This window comes from Peromyscus leucopus, chromosome 4, assembly GCF_004664715.2.
Source record: "Peromyscus leucopus breed LL Stock chromosome 4, UCI_PerLeu_2.1, whole genome shotgun sequence".
Classification (NCBI taxonomy): domain Eukaryota; kingdom Metazoa; phylum Chordata; class Mammalia; order Rodentia; family Cricetidae; genus Peromyscus; species Peromyscus leucopus.
In genome coordinates this window covers 135,165,752-135,184,501 of record NC_051066.1, presented here as the reverse complement: position 1 = coordinate 135,184,501, position 18,750 = coordinate 135,165,752, and the positions used below count along the sequence as shown (strand labels likewise).

General features: G+C 48.4%; 1 protein-coding gene across 3 annotated transcripts in view; it reads right to left on the bottom strand.

Moving 5' to 3' along the window:
- Ppp1r16b (protein phosphatase 1 regulatory subunit 16B) overlaps positions 1–13,982 on the bottom strand; it is a 99,581-nt gene extending 85,599 nt beyond the window's left edge. The window contains exon 1 of one of the 3 annotated variants that reach the window (XM_028889245.2): positions 13,866–13,982. The gene's annotated coding sequence lies outside the window, so the exon portion shown is untranslated. Of the gene's footprint in view, positions 1–11,832; positions 12,169–13,865 lie in introns of those variants that run through there. The other 2 variants (XM_028889244.1, XM_037205408.1) reach the window with 2 other exon arrangements.
- Between the last annotated feature and the right edge of the window lie 4,768 nt (positions 13,983–18,750).

Sequence of the window (18,750 nt, the reverse complement as noted above, 5' to 3'; positions counted from 1 at the left end):
CTCTCGGACAGTTCTGCAGTTCTGCTATTCACTTTATCTTTTCTAGGATCTTCCTAGCGCCTGGCTCTAGGTAAGCTTTGAAGAGCAAAACTACACCATGACCCTCAAGTCAGATTATCTCTGATGGTATCTAGGCACACTACTAGTTACCTATCATCTTCCCATCCCAGACAGGCCTTAAACAGGAAGAGACTTGAGTCTTTCCTGGTCTCTCCCCAGAACTTTAAAGGGCTCCAACTCAGTCTCCAGAGCCATCCTGATGACCCAAGTGCACACAAAGCACACTCCTGAACATTTCCCTTCTCAGCAAAATGCCCTCCTCCGTGGAACTCCAGGCCAGGTCCATCGTGAGTCCCTGCCATAGGTGTCCCTGCAGCCCTTCCTCATTCCTGCCAACACTTTTCAAACCAAGCACAGCTCTGCCTGAATCACCTGGAGATGGTGTGAATACACACCCAAATCCGGAGCAAAACCACAGAAAACAGCAACAGTTCTGCACAGGTTCCCGTGCCCTGAGTGGGATATGCACTGGTGCAAACACATTCTTAAAGACACTCGGCAATATCTTACAAATGTGAGTAAACACACTCCTAAATTCAGCAATTCCATCCCTAGAACAGACTCAACAGAAGGTCCTACCTGCAGTCGCTAAAGGGCGTTTATCAGAAAGCTGACAGAGTCATTTGTAATAGACCCAAAATATAAACAATCCAAAATGGGGCTGGAGAGATGCTAAAGAGCACTGGCAGCTCTTCCAGAGGGCCTGGGTTTGATTCCCAGCAACCACGTGTCTGCTCACAATTGTCTGCAACTCCAGTCTCAGGGGAATTCGGTGCCCTCTTCTGGCCCTCAAACACTGCACACATGTGGTACACAGCCATGCATGCAGACAGAACATTCGTACATTAAAAATAAATAAACAATCCAAAACATGCAGCAACAATAGCATAGTGGGTGAATTCCGTATCCCTGTAATAAAATATCATACAGCTGTGGGAATGAACACTATCCAGTCATCAAGAAAAAGGGTGAGGCACAGAAACAATGTTAACCAGTATTTTTAAAACACATAAAGGATGCCTAGCGTATGATTCCCCTTATGTAAAATTCAACAAGAAGAAATAGCTGTTAGCAAGCAGGAAGGTAATGTCAAGGAAGAGTGACTGGACAGAGGCAGAACAGCTGGGGTACTGGGAATGTTCTATGTCTTGAGTAAGAAATGAGTAACACAGATGTGTTCAGTTTGTGAAAAATCCACTTCAAATGTATATCTTTCCCAGGGATGAAACAGGTATTAAAATGTATATATTTTCTGAATGTAGATCCTCATCATTCATGTTGTTTTCAATACAAAAATAAAAACTTAAAAGCCTAAAGCCAGTGCTGGGGAGGTAGAGACCAGCAGATCTGTAGAGATCATGTTCATCCAGAATAGCCAAAATCATGAGCTTCAGGCTCAGTGAGAGACCCTGCCTTAAAAAAAAAAAAAAAAAAAAAAAAAAAAAAAAAAAAAAAAACAGAGGTGGAACTGAAAGCATAAAGACAATTGGATGTGTGGCCTCCACACACAGCCACAAACATGCACAAACGCACATCTGCAGACACACACATACACACCACCGCTGGCTTGTTCTTGTTGTTTTTGTTTTGCTGTGGTTATTGTTTTTCTTCATTTTAAAAAGGAACCCAACAAGATAGGTCAACGGGTAGAGGCACTTGCCACACGAGTCTGGTGATCCAACTCCAATCCCTGGCGCGCAGGCAAAGGAGAGGAGCCACGCCAAAAAGTTGTATTTTCTGCATTGCTTTTCTTTTCCCATAATGAATCACTACAAGTTTAAAAAGGACACTGGTGTGTGAGAGAGTGCCGCCTCGGCACGTTCTAGGTTAATGAGTCTGAGGTCCAGCCAGGAATTGATAGGTTTAAAAGTTCCCTAGGTGGGTGTGATGTGCCTCCAAGAACCACCATGTCAGGACTTGGCAGCCATCCCCGCTGTTTCTTGGAGAAAAATGTTCCAATTCCCCAGAAGGTCTAAAGCAAGACCTTTCTGTAGAACATGAAGGGCACCAGAGGATGCTAATGTGTTCAGCGTGGAAAACAGGCTCCAGGATGAAATAATGTCCTTGTCCTTGGAATTATCACCGACTGCATTCCTGACGCCAAGCTGAGTGCTTTACCTACTCTGTCAGATTTAGTGCTTATAACAGGCCTTGGAGAAAGGTACTTTTTTTTTTTTTTTTAGTTTTGTGTGTGTGGTGATGCACATGCATGCGAGCACACCCAAACACGGGCGGCGGAGGAATACATTGGGTGTCTTGCATTTTCACTCTCCACCACAGTCACTCGAGACAGGGTCTCTCACTGATCCTGAAGCTAGGCTGGTACCAGCAAGTGCCAGTAACCCTGCCTCTGCCTCCCACAGTGCAGGGCTTACAGGTGTGCAGGGCCATGCCTGGCTGGGAATCCAAACTCAAGACCTCATTCTTACACAGTCTTACTGTTCTTACACAACCTCTTACCTCTTGGGAATTGGTTCGTTTAAGTTCTTTGCACCCTCATCTCTGACAGGTTTAGAACAGCTCTAGTTTCATGTTGTATTTGCCCTGCCTTGGTTGTTAGAATAGGAGCAACAGTTTAAGACTCTCAATGTTCTTATCAGAGGCAGAACTTCCATTATTGAGTCTTTATTTTATTTTTGTGTTTTCATCTTCCAAGGCTGTTGTTTGTTTGTTGGTTTGTTTGTTCGTTTGTTTGTTTGTTTGTTTTGTGAGACAGGGACTCACTATGTAGTTAGTCCTGGCTGGCCTGAAACTTGCCAGGTAGACCAGGCTGGCCTCCAATTCATAGAGATCTACCTGTCTTTGCCTACTAAGTGCTAGCATTAAAGGCACGTGCCACCTGTCCAAGCCCAAACGTTCATTCCTAACCACTACTCAAGCTCCCTCTGCAGTCGGGACTTGACTGCAGGACTTAGAACCAGGACCTTCGTCTTCTGCTCAGTCTCGGGTCTTTACAGTGAGCTCTGCATCATGGGCTGAGCAACATCATAAAATAACAAGTGGGTTCCCTTCCAGCTGATATCCTCAACTGCTCATTGCCTTGAGCCGTCCCAAGTGAGTGAATAGATGCCTGGAACCAGGAAATGTCTAGCTCAGGCTTGGCTGCCTCTGAGTGTGTGAAACCCCGCCCCCTCCAGCTGGACAAGCCCCTTCTTTTTGCATAGGAGGCCCCTTTAAAAACCACAGGGAGATCTCTGATACTTTCTTACTGAAAAGTGCTCTGTGCTTCTGATCCACCAGAGTCAAGCATACCACCCACATCCAACCTTTGTGACCTCCAAGAGTGTGAGTTTTGAAAGCAAGCCCTCTACTCCCCCAATTTCTGTCTTTCTGGACTAGCGTATGGTTCCTCCCATATGGAAGGGAAAAGAAATCACTGCAGACTTCAGATTTAACTGCAAAACCTTTCTCAAATGAACCCCATTAGCAAATGTGGAAACCACCAAAAAGCCTAGTTTGGGATTGTCCCTTCCTAACTTCCTGCCTTCTCTACTGCTCCCCAGGTAGCCTCATCATTTCTTTGATTCTCATCGAGAGCCCCAACCCCTTCCCTATTCCCTGGGGAGTTTGAGACAGAATCATAGTTGGCCTTGAACTCATGATCCTTCTCAAGTGCTCGCATTATACAGGCACACACCACCGTCCCTGCTTCAAGTTGTTTTCTTCTGAAGATGTCAACCACCTCATTCCAGGCTGACATAGTCCATGCTATGTCTGATGAGCTCATATATGCAGACATCAATAGCAGCTGGTTAGCACATGCATGCCTGTGGTACAGCCTGAACCACACTGTGTCGCTCCTGTTTTATTCACCCATTTCTGCCAGCCCTAGATGAGATCAACCTAAGGGCAGATGCTGGCTTAATTTAATTTTATATTTAATCCGAAGCATAAGGACAAGGGGAATGAAGTTAACAACCATCTTTATAAAGGCATCATCCGATGGTCAAAAAAAAAAAAAAAAAAAAAAAATCATTGCAAAACCTGGCTCAGGTTATTTAACAGGTTGAGCAACCAAATATCCAAAATCCAAAATGCTCCAAACTCCAAAGCTTTTTGAGATCTGCCATGAAACCAGAAAGGGATAGTTTCACCCTTGACCTGCGAAAGGCTAGAGTCAAACCCACTGCACTAACAGTGTTATAATAGATTACCTTCTGGCTTTGTATACAGCACACACACACACACACACACACACACACACACACACACATACACACACACACATGCTCATAAAGAGGGGTGGGTTATAGCTCAGTAATAGAGTGCTTGCCTATGTTCATGAACCCTAGATTCAATCCCAGTACAGAAGAGAAAGGAGGAAGAGGGGGGGAAGGAGGGGGAGGGGTAAGAAAGAAGAGAGAGAGGCGGAGATGACAAATGAATTCATGTTTGGACTTGAGTCCCATCTGTAAGGCATTGTGTATTTGAAAATATTCCAAAATCCAGGGAGGGGGATGCAAAACAGTCCTGGCCCTGGGCACCCCAATAGTCTCCCCAGCTGGTACCTATGAAGAAGTAAAGTACATAGTATCCATGTGGGAGAAGGCAGGGGCAGCATCCACACCAGAGGAACCAAGTCAGCGAGAGCTGGTCCAGTTCTAACTGCAACAACATTTGCTTATGGGAGCATTAGGAGTACTGCGCAAAGAAAAAACCTGTAGAAACCAGGATGCCACAATATGCTCTTGCCGCAGGAAAAGAACAAAAAGCCGTTTTTACAGATTTATGTGTATTCATGTCTGTCTGTCCGTGTGAGTGTGTGCCGAGTGTGTGCCAAGTGTATGCCGAGTGTGTGCAGGTTCCAGGGGGAACCAGGGAACCCAGTCCCCTAGAGCTAGAAGTTGTGAGCCACCATGTGGAATGCTGGGAATCGAACCCAAGCCCTCCAGAGCAGTATGCATTTTTACCCACTAAGCTGTCTCTCCAGTCCCCAGAAGGAATTTTAGTCATCAACAAGGAACAAGAAAATAAATGAGGGTGGATTTTACCAGTGAGATTCCTCCTAACCTTAAAGACTCAGATAGACATGCATGTGTCGGCATGTGCTCAGACAAGCTAGCTGAAAAGGAAACCTCAGGGGAGTGTGACCTAGATGTGTGAAGAAGAAAGAAAGATAAACATGTAAATGAATATGTGTGTGCATAAAAAAATGTACAGAGCCGGGCGGTGGTGGCGCACGCCTTTAATCCCAGCACTCGGGAGGCAGAGGCAGGCGGATCTCTGTGAGTTCGAGGCCAGCCTGGGCTACCAAGTGAGTTCCAGGAAAAGGCACAAAGCTACACAGAGAAACCCTGTCTCGAAAAAAAACCAAAAAAAAAAAAAAAAAAAAAAATGTACAGAAAGCTAAGCACCGGGGGATTCCTTCCGGAGAAGGGGAGCAGGGTCAGGGAGGGCAGTGGGGAAATTTTACTTTGCATTTTCCACATCTCTGTAGTGTTGGGGGTTTTATGATGTGTTTGTATCCTATGTATAATTAAAAAGCATAAAACATAGCAATAATAAAAAAAAACCTTAATATTATACGTCAAAGGGAAAAGAACCAAATGGAATCTTGGTTAAAATCATTCCTATTTCACTATAAAGCAAGAGGCTGTGTCCATCACGTGACATTCGCTCTCTTTCCTGTCCACAGGACAGCTGAGGATGTTAGTGATTCTAGAAAGCAACCAAGAAGGGCCGGGGTGCTGAGGAGAGCGTGTGTTAGCATAAGTTGCTTTGACTTCAATTAGATGACAAGCAACAGAGCCAGCTCTGAAGGAGACACTGAACTAAGAGCTCACTGGACTGCCACAGACACCAGGGCCTCAACAGTACAAGAAGCAGGGCCCAGGGGCTGAGGATGCTGAAGGAAGCCATGATCATCAGCAACCTGGTGAAGAACAAGAATGACCCAGTCCCCGGGACATAACGACACAGTGTTCCCTGTCCCTCAGTGCTACAGCCATCCAGGACACACAGAAGCCCATGCGGACAGTAAACCTGCGGGATTAATTTATTTATATCCATACATCCTGTTGCTGGGCAGACTCAGTATTTAATCATCTGAATCACATATTATTGCTATGCTTTCCTTACACATAGAGAAACTGAGGCTCTGTTATCCAAGACAAACAAGGAACATGTTCAAGATTGCAGTAGGTGGTGGAGGCAAGTGTGCCACCAAAGCCAGCCAAGGTCACTGCTAGTTTCCCCAGACTGAAGAAAGACTAGAAGAGACTCCCCCTGAGTGAGATGTCCCCACAGAGAGAAGAAAGCATTTTTACACAGCAATAAGCCAGAGAGTGGGAGCTAGGGATGTGGGTACAGTGTTTGCCATGTAAGTGTGAGAAACAAGAGTGTAGATCCGTAGAGCCCATAGAAAAATGAATACAGTATCGAGTGTCTGCAATCCCAGCAACCTTAGCTGGAGAGGGGAGGCAGATGAGAGAATCCTCAGATGCTTCCCAGCCAGCTAGCCTGGAGCATACATTGACAAAAAACAAGAGACCCGGTCTCCCAACAAGGTGCAAGGTGAGGACAAACAGCCAAGATTGTCTTCTGACCTCCACATTCTTCTCTCTCCTCTCTCTCTCTCTCTCTCTCTCTCTCTCTCTCTCTCTCTCTCTCTCTCTCTTGTCAGCACATGTGGTAATGAAGGACAAGGGCTTTGAAGCCAGATGGACTAGATTCAAATCCTAATTGCCATTTGTTGGTAGTGTGACCTTGGGGATGTCATTGAGCCTCTCTGCCCTTCACTTTGCTGAGCAGTAGAGTCAGGATAGTAATACTGCCCTCACTTAGTTGACAGAGGACTGAAGAGTTAGAGGCATGCTCATAAAAACCACATGTTCATGATCAATTAAGAAGCAGGTGTCCTTCCCTCTAGGCAGAGACAACCCTGCAGGGCACAGAGCTTGGCAAGCAAGCACAAGCTAGATTCAGGCACCACTTTTAGCCAGGTGTCAATGGGCTGTACACAACCCTGCATCAGGATCCAAGCCCTGCTGGACACCTACCCAGGGTACCCGTCCCCTACGCACCCCCAGCTGGGAATCAGAATCTCTCGGCGTATTTTTAAACATACAGATTCCCAGGGGCCCATTCGGACTGACTGTGACACAGGTGAGAGGTGCTGGGGCCCAGGGATCTGTGTTTTTGAAAAAAAAACCCAGGTGACCAGATGGCCCAGGAGCGGTGCATCCCTAGACAAGTGCTTTCGGAAGCACTGTGAACTCAGTCACACCAGGTCTGGCTACTTGAGCTCTTCCCTGAGCCCAAGCATCCTGTCACTCGCATCTGGTCCCAGGCCTGGGCATACTTAACATCTGTGACTCTGAAAGCAGCCAGCAGAGCAGATGGCTGTGCAAACAGGCACAGGCTGAACTGTCTTTTGTGCCTGAGTGGTCCACACCAGGAACCCTCACCTGTAGACTTGGGGTTCTCCCAGATGCTTGCTAAAAGTCTGCACATCAGTAGTGTGGCACACACCCTCTCCCAGGAGTCTGTTAAGAGACGCAGCTGCTGAAGCCTGAGCCCAGCCAAATCAGACTCTATAGTCTAAACCCTAATCCAATCAGTTTGAGACACCTACCCGGCAACCCTCCCCCTACCTGAATTAAGTTCTAACTTCTACTTGAGGCAGGGAGGGGGTATGGGAGTAGTATCCTATCTGTGGTCCAGGTTCCCACTCAGCAACCTGTGTGACTGAAAGTGAATCTCTGCTTTAACAAGCTGGTTATTTCAAAGTCCACATTAAAACAAGCCTTCCCAATAAATCAGAAACACCAGGCTCGACAGTCCCAGGGCATAAAGTATGTCCTTCTTTTGAGCAGCCACAACCCCTGCTTCCTGCCCAAAGCCATCCAGAAACATCAAACAGCCCAAAGAAAAAGCGTGTCTTCCTGCTGGCCAGGCTTCAAGTTATCAGGCAGATTTCACACTGTAGCTTGACCTCATTAATCCAGGGCCTATCACATTGCCGTAAATGTCAGTGGAAAAACAGCCATTCAGTGGGTTTCCTTCATTCCACCAGAACGGGAACAAACAGGAAGCTGACAGCAAATGCGTGTGCCCCAGCCTGGCAGATCCCAGGGCTCAGCTGACAGGGCGGTTCTTGTTAGCACCTATGGCCCCCTTTTCCCAGCCCACTTGAGAATCAAGATGGGCCTTGTGTCTGGCACAGCAATACGGCGGTAACACAGCCATGAGCCGTGAATTCGGGCCCCTGTGCACCTGCTCAGGGGGAAATAGTGTGCGCACTCTGAAAGCCTTTGCTCTGAATTACCGAGCGGCTGTTCATCATGCAGGTTCATCTAAATCTCGCCTGCCCATTCAAAACATCCTGTAAGCCAAACTCCTGGGACGCCAGGGTGCAGGAGGCCTTCCAAGTCCTCATTCATTCCTTTAATGCATATGGATTGCCTCCCAGGCTTTGAACATCACACTGGACAACTGGGGACACAGATGAATGAATTAGATACAGTCACTGACCTCAGAGGACAGAAAGTCTAGTGTAGCTGATCTCAGCCTTGACACTATTAACATTTGGGAGCCAGTAATTTTTTTGTTTTGGGGTGCACACTATGCACTTTAGAATAGCCTTCCTATAGCCTTCCTGGTCTCTATGCACTAGATGTCAATTATTCCCCTTCTCTGCTTCTCTCCTAGCTAGTTCGGACAAACAAAAAAAAATCTCTAGACACTGGCCAAAACCTGCAATGGAGATCGACAGGTCTAGTGGCTAAAACAGAAGACTAGGGGCTGGAGAGATGGCTTGGCTGCCAAGGATGCTGTCTGCTCTTGAAGAGGATCCAGGTTTGATTCCCAGCACTCACCTGGTGGCTCACAACCATCTGTAACTCCAGTTCTAAGGGATCTGACACCCCCTTCTGACTTCTGCTGGCATCAGGCATGCATGTGGTGCAGACATACATGCAGGCAAAACACTCATACACATAAAAATCGAGTAAATAAATCTAAAGAGGGAAAATTGTAAATAATTTAAAAAGAAAACTAAAAGGATAATGATCATTATATACTCTAAGTATGATTACAAACAGACCATAGGTAAAAATTTAGTAGCCATTATACCAACATCATGTACAGCTTTAAGAAGTCACACCAGGCATAGGGGTATGCCCCTATAACCCCAGTGCTCATACTGAACTAGGAAGACAGAGTTCAAGGCTAGCCTTGGCATATAGTGAGACTCACCACAAAAAAAAAAAAAAAAAAAAAAAAAAAAAAAAAAAAAAAAAAAAAAAAAAAAAAAAAACTTGGAAGCCCTTCACTTTACATGGGATTAAAATCCTTAGGAGAGCTCAGAATTCCTTATGTGTGTGTGTTGTATATATGGTCTGTATTTCCAGATGAAGAAATTGGAGCTCAAGGAAACAGAACTATTGCCCAAGGTCCAAAAGCTGGAGGAAAGCAGAATCAGAATTCGAACTCTGAACTTAAACTTCTATCATCATGGAAAAGGAAGAGTTAAACATTTGTTTGGATGTCTTCTGTCTATAGGCAGGATCTATAGTCACATGATATTCTGGGCAGTCATCCTAAAAGACTCATTCCCCCCTGGGGCCACCTTGGGCCTTGGTCACCACCTGCCCCATCAATCAAGCTACAAGGCACATCTGTGGGGCTCTGGTGGAATGCCTTCTGGATTCCGAGACATCCAGGAACACATCCCCCCACAGTCACTTGCACTCTGCAAATTCCCAAAAGTCAGGGCAGGTTCCAAGAGCATACCCTACAGTAACCCATCATCAGGGGCCTACTGTCCAGCACCAAGGGGCATACAAGGTCAGAGAAACTCAACACTGTGCAGCCAGCTTGCATATTTACAACGAGCATGTAGGAGAGCACATGACATCCTTTCTTTTTCCTCAAGGTCTTACTATGTAGCCCAGGCTGTCCCTGATTTTGCTATCCTCCTGCCTCAACCTCCTGAGTGCTGAGATTACATATGTATCCCACCAGGCCCAGCTGGCACATAGCATCTTTGAAGACTTTGGCATGGGGGAACACATTAGGCAGAGGAAGGTAAGCTCTGCGCTTGCTGGAAGGAACCAAGAAGGAATGGAGAGAATGCTTCAGCACAAAAGCACAGCCCAGCTCTTCCTCCCGTGCAGAAATTAACCCTGAACTTCCTTGGGCACTGCAGTCAGACAACCTTTTGCAGAGAGCCTCCACCCGACAGGGCTGTGGAGTGCTGCTTCGGGTCAGCGAGCGTTTAACCATGCACAGCCCCTGGCAGGATGACCTCTGACTCCTTCCCCGTGTTCCTACCAAGACCTGCATCACACTGTGCTGACTGGGCTCCAGCAGCAACTCCCACCCCCAGCTCCCCAAAGCCATCCAGAGCTTTCCAGCCTGTACACTCTAACACACACGGTTCTCCGTGCATGGGTACCCACCCCTCCATGACCCACCTCCTGAAAATTACCGCTGAAGAGATCAAATGTGCTCCCACAGTAAATCTAGCCCACCTGTTATTGGTAATAATAGACTAATAATAATAGTAACTAACATCTGTGAATACTTATTCATACAAGGATAGCCCCAAGCTAAGTCTTTACCCACGGTATCTCTTTTCTGCTCACTTCACCGCCTCTAGCAGGCAGCTTACCTGCATGAGAGAGAAGTCATCTATGGGCACCCATTGACAGGCACAGTGTGATGGCTCGAACTTGCTCTCAGTCCCCACCTCTTACTATGGAAGCTTTGACATCCCCCCCCCTCCAGGCCCTCTGTCTCTACAAGCCTGCCTCTTCCCCTAGATGAGAACCCACCCCCACCCCCAGCTGCCTTGGTTATGAAAACCCTTTGCTAAGCACAAGGTGTGTACAAGGGACCCTGGGGAAGAGGTCATGCAGAAGCCTAATTCCTAGGACAGTGCCCACTTCCCAGGAGACAGGCTGAGACTTTCTCAATCCCAAGAACTTCGGGGAGAAATAAGTGCTAATTTCCTGTCGCAGGGGAGGAGGCAGGATCCTTGAGGGCCCAAGAAAAGGAAGAAACAGAGGTACTAGTGACGAGAGTCACTTCCTGCCTGCCGACCAGCGCTCCACTAAACACTTCTGCGTTCTATCATCTCACACGGTCCTTGGAGCTCCCATGAAGATGATGACTGTGGGATTCTTATTACTCAGAGGAGGGGCGTGGGGTTGAAGAGAGAGCTTTACACAGAGTCCCAAGGCTTTTAAGCTTAGAGCTGTTATTCCAACTAGACTCATACGCCTTCCCTGATGTTTGGTATTTTCCTACTTTGATAGCTTTCTGTGATAGGTTTGTGCATGCTTCCCCTCTCCCAAGGCTGATCTCTAAGATGTGTTGAGACAAGGGCTGTCCTGGTCTGGGATGGTGGGTGTCGGTTGGGACCCACTGTCTACAATTGCTACAAGCCTGCTGGGGGCTTGGGAGCACAGGGAGTTAGGTTGGGAAAAGGGGTAAGGTCAGCAAGAGAGGGGGTCTTGAATCCAAACCCAGCACTTGAATCCAGGCTGCCTTTGCAATCTGCTGACCCGTGTTCGCTCAGTTGCTATTGGTCAGAACCAGTTCACTGAAGCTTTAGACCTGGGTTTCCACAACACAGGACAGATGATTAGCTCAAAGGAGCCCCACAGGAAATCATTTCCCTGCCTCAGCTTCCCCTCCCTGGCCCTTGACTGGGGCGCATGAAAACACTGTACAGCAAGATTAGGATTTAACCTCTCCTCCTCTGGCTCCCTGGCTCCATGAACACAGAGTACAAAGTCTGTGCGGGCAGCAGACACTGGCCTTGTTTACCTGGTACTTCTAGAACAGGAAACATCCCATCACGAGGGGACTTTCAAGGAGCCTCTGACACCTGAGCCGTAAATGAGGGTCAGCTAGAAACCAAGGAATCTTCTTAAAGGAAGCCATTCCAAAGGCTGGGAAGAGGTGGGCGGTAGACTGTTAGGTAGACTCCAGTTGACAGTCTAGTTGGCACCTTGCCCACAGCATCCCAGGGACTGGGGCAGAGAAGACGGGATTTGGGTGACAGGTGGGAGAGAAGGTGGTGGGAATGTGTGTGGGAAAGGCCTTGCAAGCAGGCAGCTCGCTGGAAGGAGTCACCGCTCCCCACCGCCTCCTGCAAGCTGGCTCTTTGTGACATAACTGAGGGAGGAAAAGTGGAAACCCCACCCCCACCCCAGCCCCTGCAGAACCACCCACCAGGGCTCCACTTCTGCACCTGGCTAGGGGACACGCCCCGCTCAAACCCTTACAGAAGGCGGGTTTGCCTAGAAGGGTCATCCATGATGCTCCGCTGCACCAAGAGCTTCTTCACTCGAGGCCTCTTGGTTACCCTATCGCGACCATTCGCCCCACTTCTTACAGATCAGTGGTGATGGGGAACCCAGTGCCCGGCCCGCAGGCAGACAGTTTCCGGCTGAGCTGGGCTGAGCTCAGCCTGGAAGGAGAGCTCACTCTCCATGGAGGTCGTTTCACAGGATAAGGCACACAGGGAAGTCCCCTCACACCACCCCCGAGGGCCCGGGGGCTACCGCCAGCCCCTTCCCCAGAGAGCCTGGAGGGAAACGGCGCCTGGCACTGTCCGGCTCCGGGTCCTCCACAGAGGGCGATTCACAGGCCGCACCTGGTGCTCCGGGCCGCCGGGGAGCTGGTGGGCGCTTCTGACAGCAAGAACAGGAGCCCTTTATGAACAGTGTAATCACATGGCGCGCAAGCACGGGCTTTCGGTTCTGGGAAGCGCTGTGCAGCCGCATCTCGGTCCCTCCGCTCTCCAGGTTCCAGGGAGCATTGGCTCCCAGGCCTGGCCCGTAGTGGTGGCGCCCCGCTGGCTTGCAGGGAGGGCTAGAGTCATGGCTCACCTAGACTCGATTATCCGCCCGGGACTGGGAGCTGCATCAGCAGCATCTTCCGTAAAGCAGGAGGCTGGGCTGGGAGGGGAGCGCAGAGGAAGAGAGTCTGCATCCGCCACGGAGGCGGGTAGGCGCACCTCCGGCTCCTCGCTCCCACCCGGGGCGATCTGGGAGCTCCGTATGACCTTGCGGGAGACCCCTCAGTCGACCTCTGGGGTAGGGCTGCGCCGTTTCTACCAGTCCTGGGCGCTCGGGGGCGCTGCTCCCTGAGAGAGAGGATGCGCGGGACTCCAGAGGAGTGGAGCGCTCCGGGAGCCGGCGACCCGCGGCTTGTACCCACGCTAGGCGGCAGGCGGAGAGACCCGGCGCATCCCTTCTGGGAACTACCACCCCAGGGGCTGCCGGAACTGACCGACACGCTCTAGGGGTGGGGATCCCGCATTGGGTCAGGTTTGCCCGCCGGGACGCCTGCCCCCGGGACTTTTCTCACCCCCGGAGCAGCGCTCCCTGCGCGCTGCCGCTGCCTGCCCAGACCAAGCGCCGCCACGCGAGGGGGCGGCGTCCCCATGCCGAGCTCGTAGACCGCGCGCCCCGGGCGTCTGGTGTTCTATGGCTCCACCACCCAGCCTTGTAACCCCTGGCAGACGGTAGCCCAGACAGACCACGAACCTCACAACGCCCCCAAGATCCGGCCATCACAGACCCAACCAACAACCTGCCAATGCACCCCCTACACCAGCCTTTTCATCCGAGAACGAGACATGGGAGAATGTCCCCACTGTAGCCCAACTCCCTGGTCCCACACCCTCGGTACCCGCCTTTCTAGCACATCCCACCACCCCAATTATTTTAAGCCACCCCCCCCCACCCGATTGCCAAGGCGCCCCTCTCCGCCAGCCAGACTGGCAGGGGCCGAGACCACCTGCCCGCCGGATCCGCAGAGCACAGAGAGGAACACGGCGCCTTTCAACTCACCCGCTCTCTCGAGCCCTGCCCCGGGCGGCTCCGGGCCCCGGCTCGGTCTGCAAGTCCCAGAGCCGCAGCTGGTGGTGCGGCGACAGAGCCAGCTCTGCTGGGTTGCAAGCCACCGCGCAGCCTCTTGGCTCCTCCCCTAAGGCGGGGCCTAAGCTCCCGGGGAAAGGGTTGGGCCAGTGCAGCCCCCAAGGGGCTTGCCAACACGCGCACGCGCGCGCGTACACACACACACACACACACAACCAGATCTAGATCTTAGAGCCCTCCGGAAGGGAACCCCTTTTCTGAGCTGTAAAATGTTGGAAGCCACTGAGACACAGCCAGAACTCAAAATAGTTCTCCTGGACTCTGTCCCACCCCTAATCTCCAGTACAGATAGGAAGAAGCCCGGAAGGTATTTTTGTTCCCATTTGACAGACAGATCTAGTGAGACCCAGAGAGGAGTAGTAACCTACCCAGGGTCGCACAGGATGGGGCCAGTACCCAAAAGTCAACTTCCTACCTTAAGGTTAGTCTGAGTCTGAAGGTTTCCCTGGAGCCAGGCCAGGCCGTGTCTAGGGGACAGGGCTCTATGGATAGTCTTCCAGCTGAAAGAAAGCAGCAGACAGTGGCCTGTAATGTGGATTCACACTGCTTCTTCCATCTAGAAAGAGGGGAGGTGAAGCGAAGGAGGAAGGAAGTGGTCATGTCTAGGCTGATGTCTACCTCCGTCTTAGGTGCAGAGGATCCAGACCAACCTGCTTCCTTGAGGTTTCACGCTAAGAACAAGACCCAAACAACTTGGGTGTCTGTCATGTAACCTAGGCGGCTGCTGGACAAAAGACCCTGCAGCGTGTGCCTTCCCTTGAGGGCAATGGGTTTAACTGTGTTTAATTCTGAAAGCTGCTCCTTTAAGTTGCCGCCGCCCCCCCTCTCCCCCCCACCCCCCACCCCGGGAGCGGAAAGTCGACAAAGAGAAAAACCCCATCCCAAACATTCTCTGGAATCCACATTCCCTGAACACTGACTTTAGAACAATGAGGTTCTCTTCTCCACAAAGGGCTTTGTTTCCTGCACTTTCCCAGCCTCCAGATTAATACCAGAAGCACCCCAGGGCTAAGCCACTGGGGAAAGCAGGCGAGGTTCATAGTTAGTTTGGGATCCTGTTTGAAGCACTCAGGCTAGAACTCATGACCCCAGCAACACTAACTGTGCTGATTTCCTTTTTATCTTCTTTTAAGACAGGGTCTCACTATGCAGCCCTAGCTGACCTGGAGTTTGCTCATTATGTAGACCAGGCTGGCCTTCAGTTCACAGAGATCCACCTGCCTCTGCCTCCTGAGTGCTGGGATTTAAAGGCGTGTGCCAGCACACCCAGCCCCGGATTTCCTATTTGCTGAACAAACTCAGTTACTTTTCTTGGAAGAGTAATCCTGTGGGTTGGGTTAGGGATGTCGTTCAGTGGGTAGAGTACTTGCCTAGCAGGCCCCAAAACTCTAGGGTCAATCCCCAGCACCACATCTGCCAGATGAGGTAGTAATTTCAGCACTGGGGCAATACATATGAATTTGAGGCCAGCCTGTGATACATGAAACCTTGTCCCAAAATCAACAACAACAACAAAACCTAACACAGGTTGGATCGTCCCAAGCCTTCCCAAGTCTGAAGTCCCCTGAGGCTTCCCCCTCAGTACATTAACAATCCAGTTGTGAATGACACGGTTTCTGGTGCGATTAGTGACAGCAGAGCAGGTGGGGAAAGACTTAGAGTGATGTTTAAAATAACCCATGGGGGCCATTGTTCTCTGCAGAATGTTTCCACTGACTGATAATGAAGAGCTGTGGGCTGAGTGGGCGAGGGAACCATCTCTCTAGGCATGCATTGAACTGTGAGTCTGTGTCCCGGAAATGAGGTCTTTACCAGGGTTAGGGGGTACCAAACCTCGGTGTTGTACAGTTCATTTACACCTGTCACAGTGCTAGACACCAAAGGATATATATATATACTGCATCAGAGGACTCTTGCCTCCTCATTTCAAGACCGTTTCTTCTTCAATCGGGACAAAATGGCAAAGCTTTAAGGACAGACATACAGATGAATGGAACAAAACTGAGACTCCAGATGTAAGTTCTTACGTCTGCAGCCACCCCTTTTCAACCAGAGTGTCAAGGCACCTTAATGGAGAAGGAACAGTCTTTAATAAATGGTGCTGAGAACACTGGAGAGCCACATGCCAAAGAAGGAAGTCTGAGCCCTACTCACACCACAGACAGAACCCGAAATGGATTGGATCAAATGTAAGAGCTGAAACTCTAAAACTAACTTACTCGCTTCTGGAGTTTTTGAGACACAGTTTGACTCTATAGTGCAGGCTGTCCTGGAACATGCTACCTGGCTAAGGCCAGTCTTGAACTCCAGATCCTCCTCCCTGCTCTTCAAATGTTAGGGTACAGGCAAGCACCACTACTCCTGGCTCCCAAACCCACCAATTCCATCTCAAACTACAGCCTACAAAACCAAGGAAATAAATCTCTGTTGTTTAAGCCATCAGTCTGTGATATTTTGTTATGACAATCTTTTTTTAAGATTTATTATTTATTTAGTATACAGTTTTCTACTTGCATGTATGCCTGTACTGCAGGCTAGAAGAGGGCACCAGAACACATTATAAAAGGTTGTAAGCCACCATGTGGTTGCTGGGAACTGAACCCAGGATCTCCCGAAGAGCAGCCAGTGATCTCAACCTCTGAGCCATCTCTCTAGCCCCCTTGTTATGACAGTCTTAAGTGAACCAACAGCGACCTACAGAATAGGAGACACTATTTGTATCTATGTCTGATAAGGGAGTTACATCTATATCATATAAGGACCTCTTAGAGCTCAATAATAAAAAGAGAACTCAGTTAAGAACAGGCCAAGGAAGCATCATGTGGTTCCACACGCTTATAATCTCAGCATTTGAGAGATGGAGGCAGGAGAATCAGGAATCCAAGGTCATCTTCCACAGAATGGTGAAGTTTGAAGCCAGCCTGGGCTACACAAAAGCCTGTCTCAAAAAAAAAAAAGGAGAAAAGGTTAGACATGTCAACAGAAGGTCCAGGGAGTCCACTCATGTATGGACTGGAGAGAAACAAAGCATGTGTCCTCATTAATATTGACAAATATTCGCATTATCTTTATGGCAGCCAACAAGCAGGAAAGAGCAAAAGCCCATCAAATGACTGCTAGATAATAAAATATGATCTACCTATACAAATCAATATTATTTGAAAATTCAAATGGATAAGATGGGGCTCAACAGTTGGGAATACTTGGTATGTAATCACAAGGACCAGAGTTCAGATTCCAGCATGCAAGGAACAAGCCAAGTGACCTGCAAACGCCTGTGACTCTAGCTATGAAGCTTCTGGCACTCTCTTCTCACACACACACACACACACACACACACACACACAAATGCATACACACATGTGTGCACACATTCATATATAAAATAAATATATATTTTATAGGATGCATGTCAGATGTTTACATTACAATTCATAACAGTAGCAAAATGACAGTTATGAGGTAGCAATGAAATAATTGTATGGTTAAGGATCACCACAACATGAGGAACTGTGTTAAAGGGTCATAGCATTAAAGGTTGAGAACCACTGGGCTAGAGAGAAGGCTCAGCAGTAAAGAGCACTAAATACTCTTCCAGAGGACTCAAGATCAATTCCAAGCACATACACTGAATGGCTCATAACCAACTGCACCTCCAGCTCCAAGAGACCCAATGCCCTCTTCTGACCTCCAAGGGCAACCCTCAACACATACACACACACACACACACACACACACACACACACACACACACACCTACCTGTATCCCATTACTTGAAGTATACACAAGAAGATTATCTAAATAAAAGAATAACTCTTTTTTCTTAAAAGATTGGGGGCTAAAGTGTTGGACATGCCACTACCTAAATGAAGTCTTTTTAAATATCTTATTTTTTTATATTAATATAATCATATTATTTTCCCTTCACCTTAGTCCTCCAATGTACTCCTCCTTGCTTTCTTTCAGATCCATGGCCTCTTCTTCATTAATTGTTGTTACATGCATATATGCATATACATATATTCCTATATACACATATAGTCCTAAATACATAGATACAATCTTCTGAGTCTGTATAATGTTACTTGTATGTCTGTTCTCGGGGCTGACCCTTTGCTATTGGATAACCAATTGGTGTGCTTTCTCTGGGGAAGACTATTTCTCCCATCTTCAGCATCTCTAATTGCCTGTAGTTCTTCATGTGGAGTCGAGGCCTCAAGGGCTTTTCCTCATTCATGTTGACATGTCTATTGTTGTTGTCTTTGTTCAGCTCAAGTTTAAGCAGCCACATTAGTGAGACATAGGTGAATTTTTGAAAGCACAATTCTATGAAAAAAGCAAACTTCAAGGTCACATGCCACATGATTCTGTTTAAGATGTCCAGAACAAAGAAACCCTGGCTGGAGACATAGCTCAGTTGGTAGAATGCTTGCCTGGCATACACAAGGCCCTGGGTTTGATCCCCAGTACCACATAAACCAGGCATGATGTAATCCTAACATTAAGGAGGGTTAAGGAAGAAGGATCAGAAGTTCAAGTTCATCCTCAGCTACACAGTGAGTTAGAAGCCAGCCAGGGATACATGAGACCTTGATGAAAGAAAGAAAGAAAAAGAAAGGAAGGAAGGAAGGAAGGAAGGAAGGAAGGAAGGAAGGAAGAAAGAAAGAAAGAAAGAAAGAAAGAAAGAAAGAAAGAAAGAAAGAAAGAAAGAAAGAAAGAAAGAAAGAAAAAGAAAGAAGAAAAAAAGACTCACAGAGACAAGAACATGGATGGATGCCTGTCCAAGCTGGGAGGGAG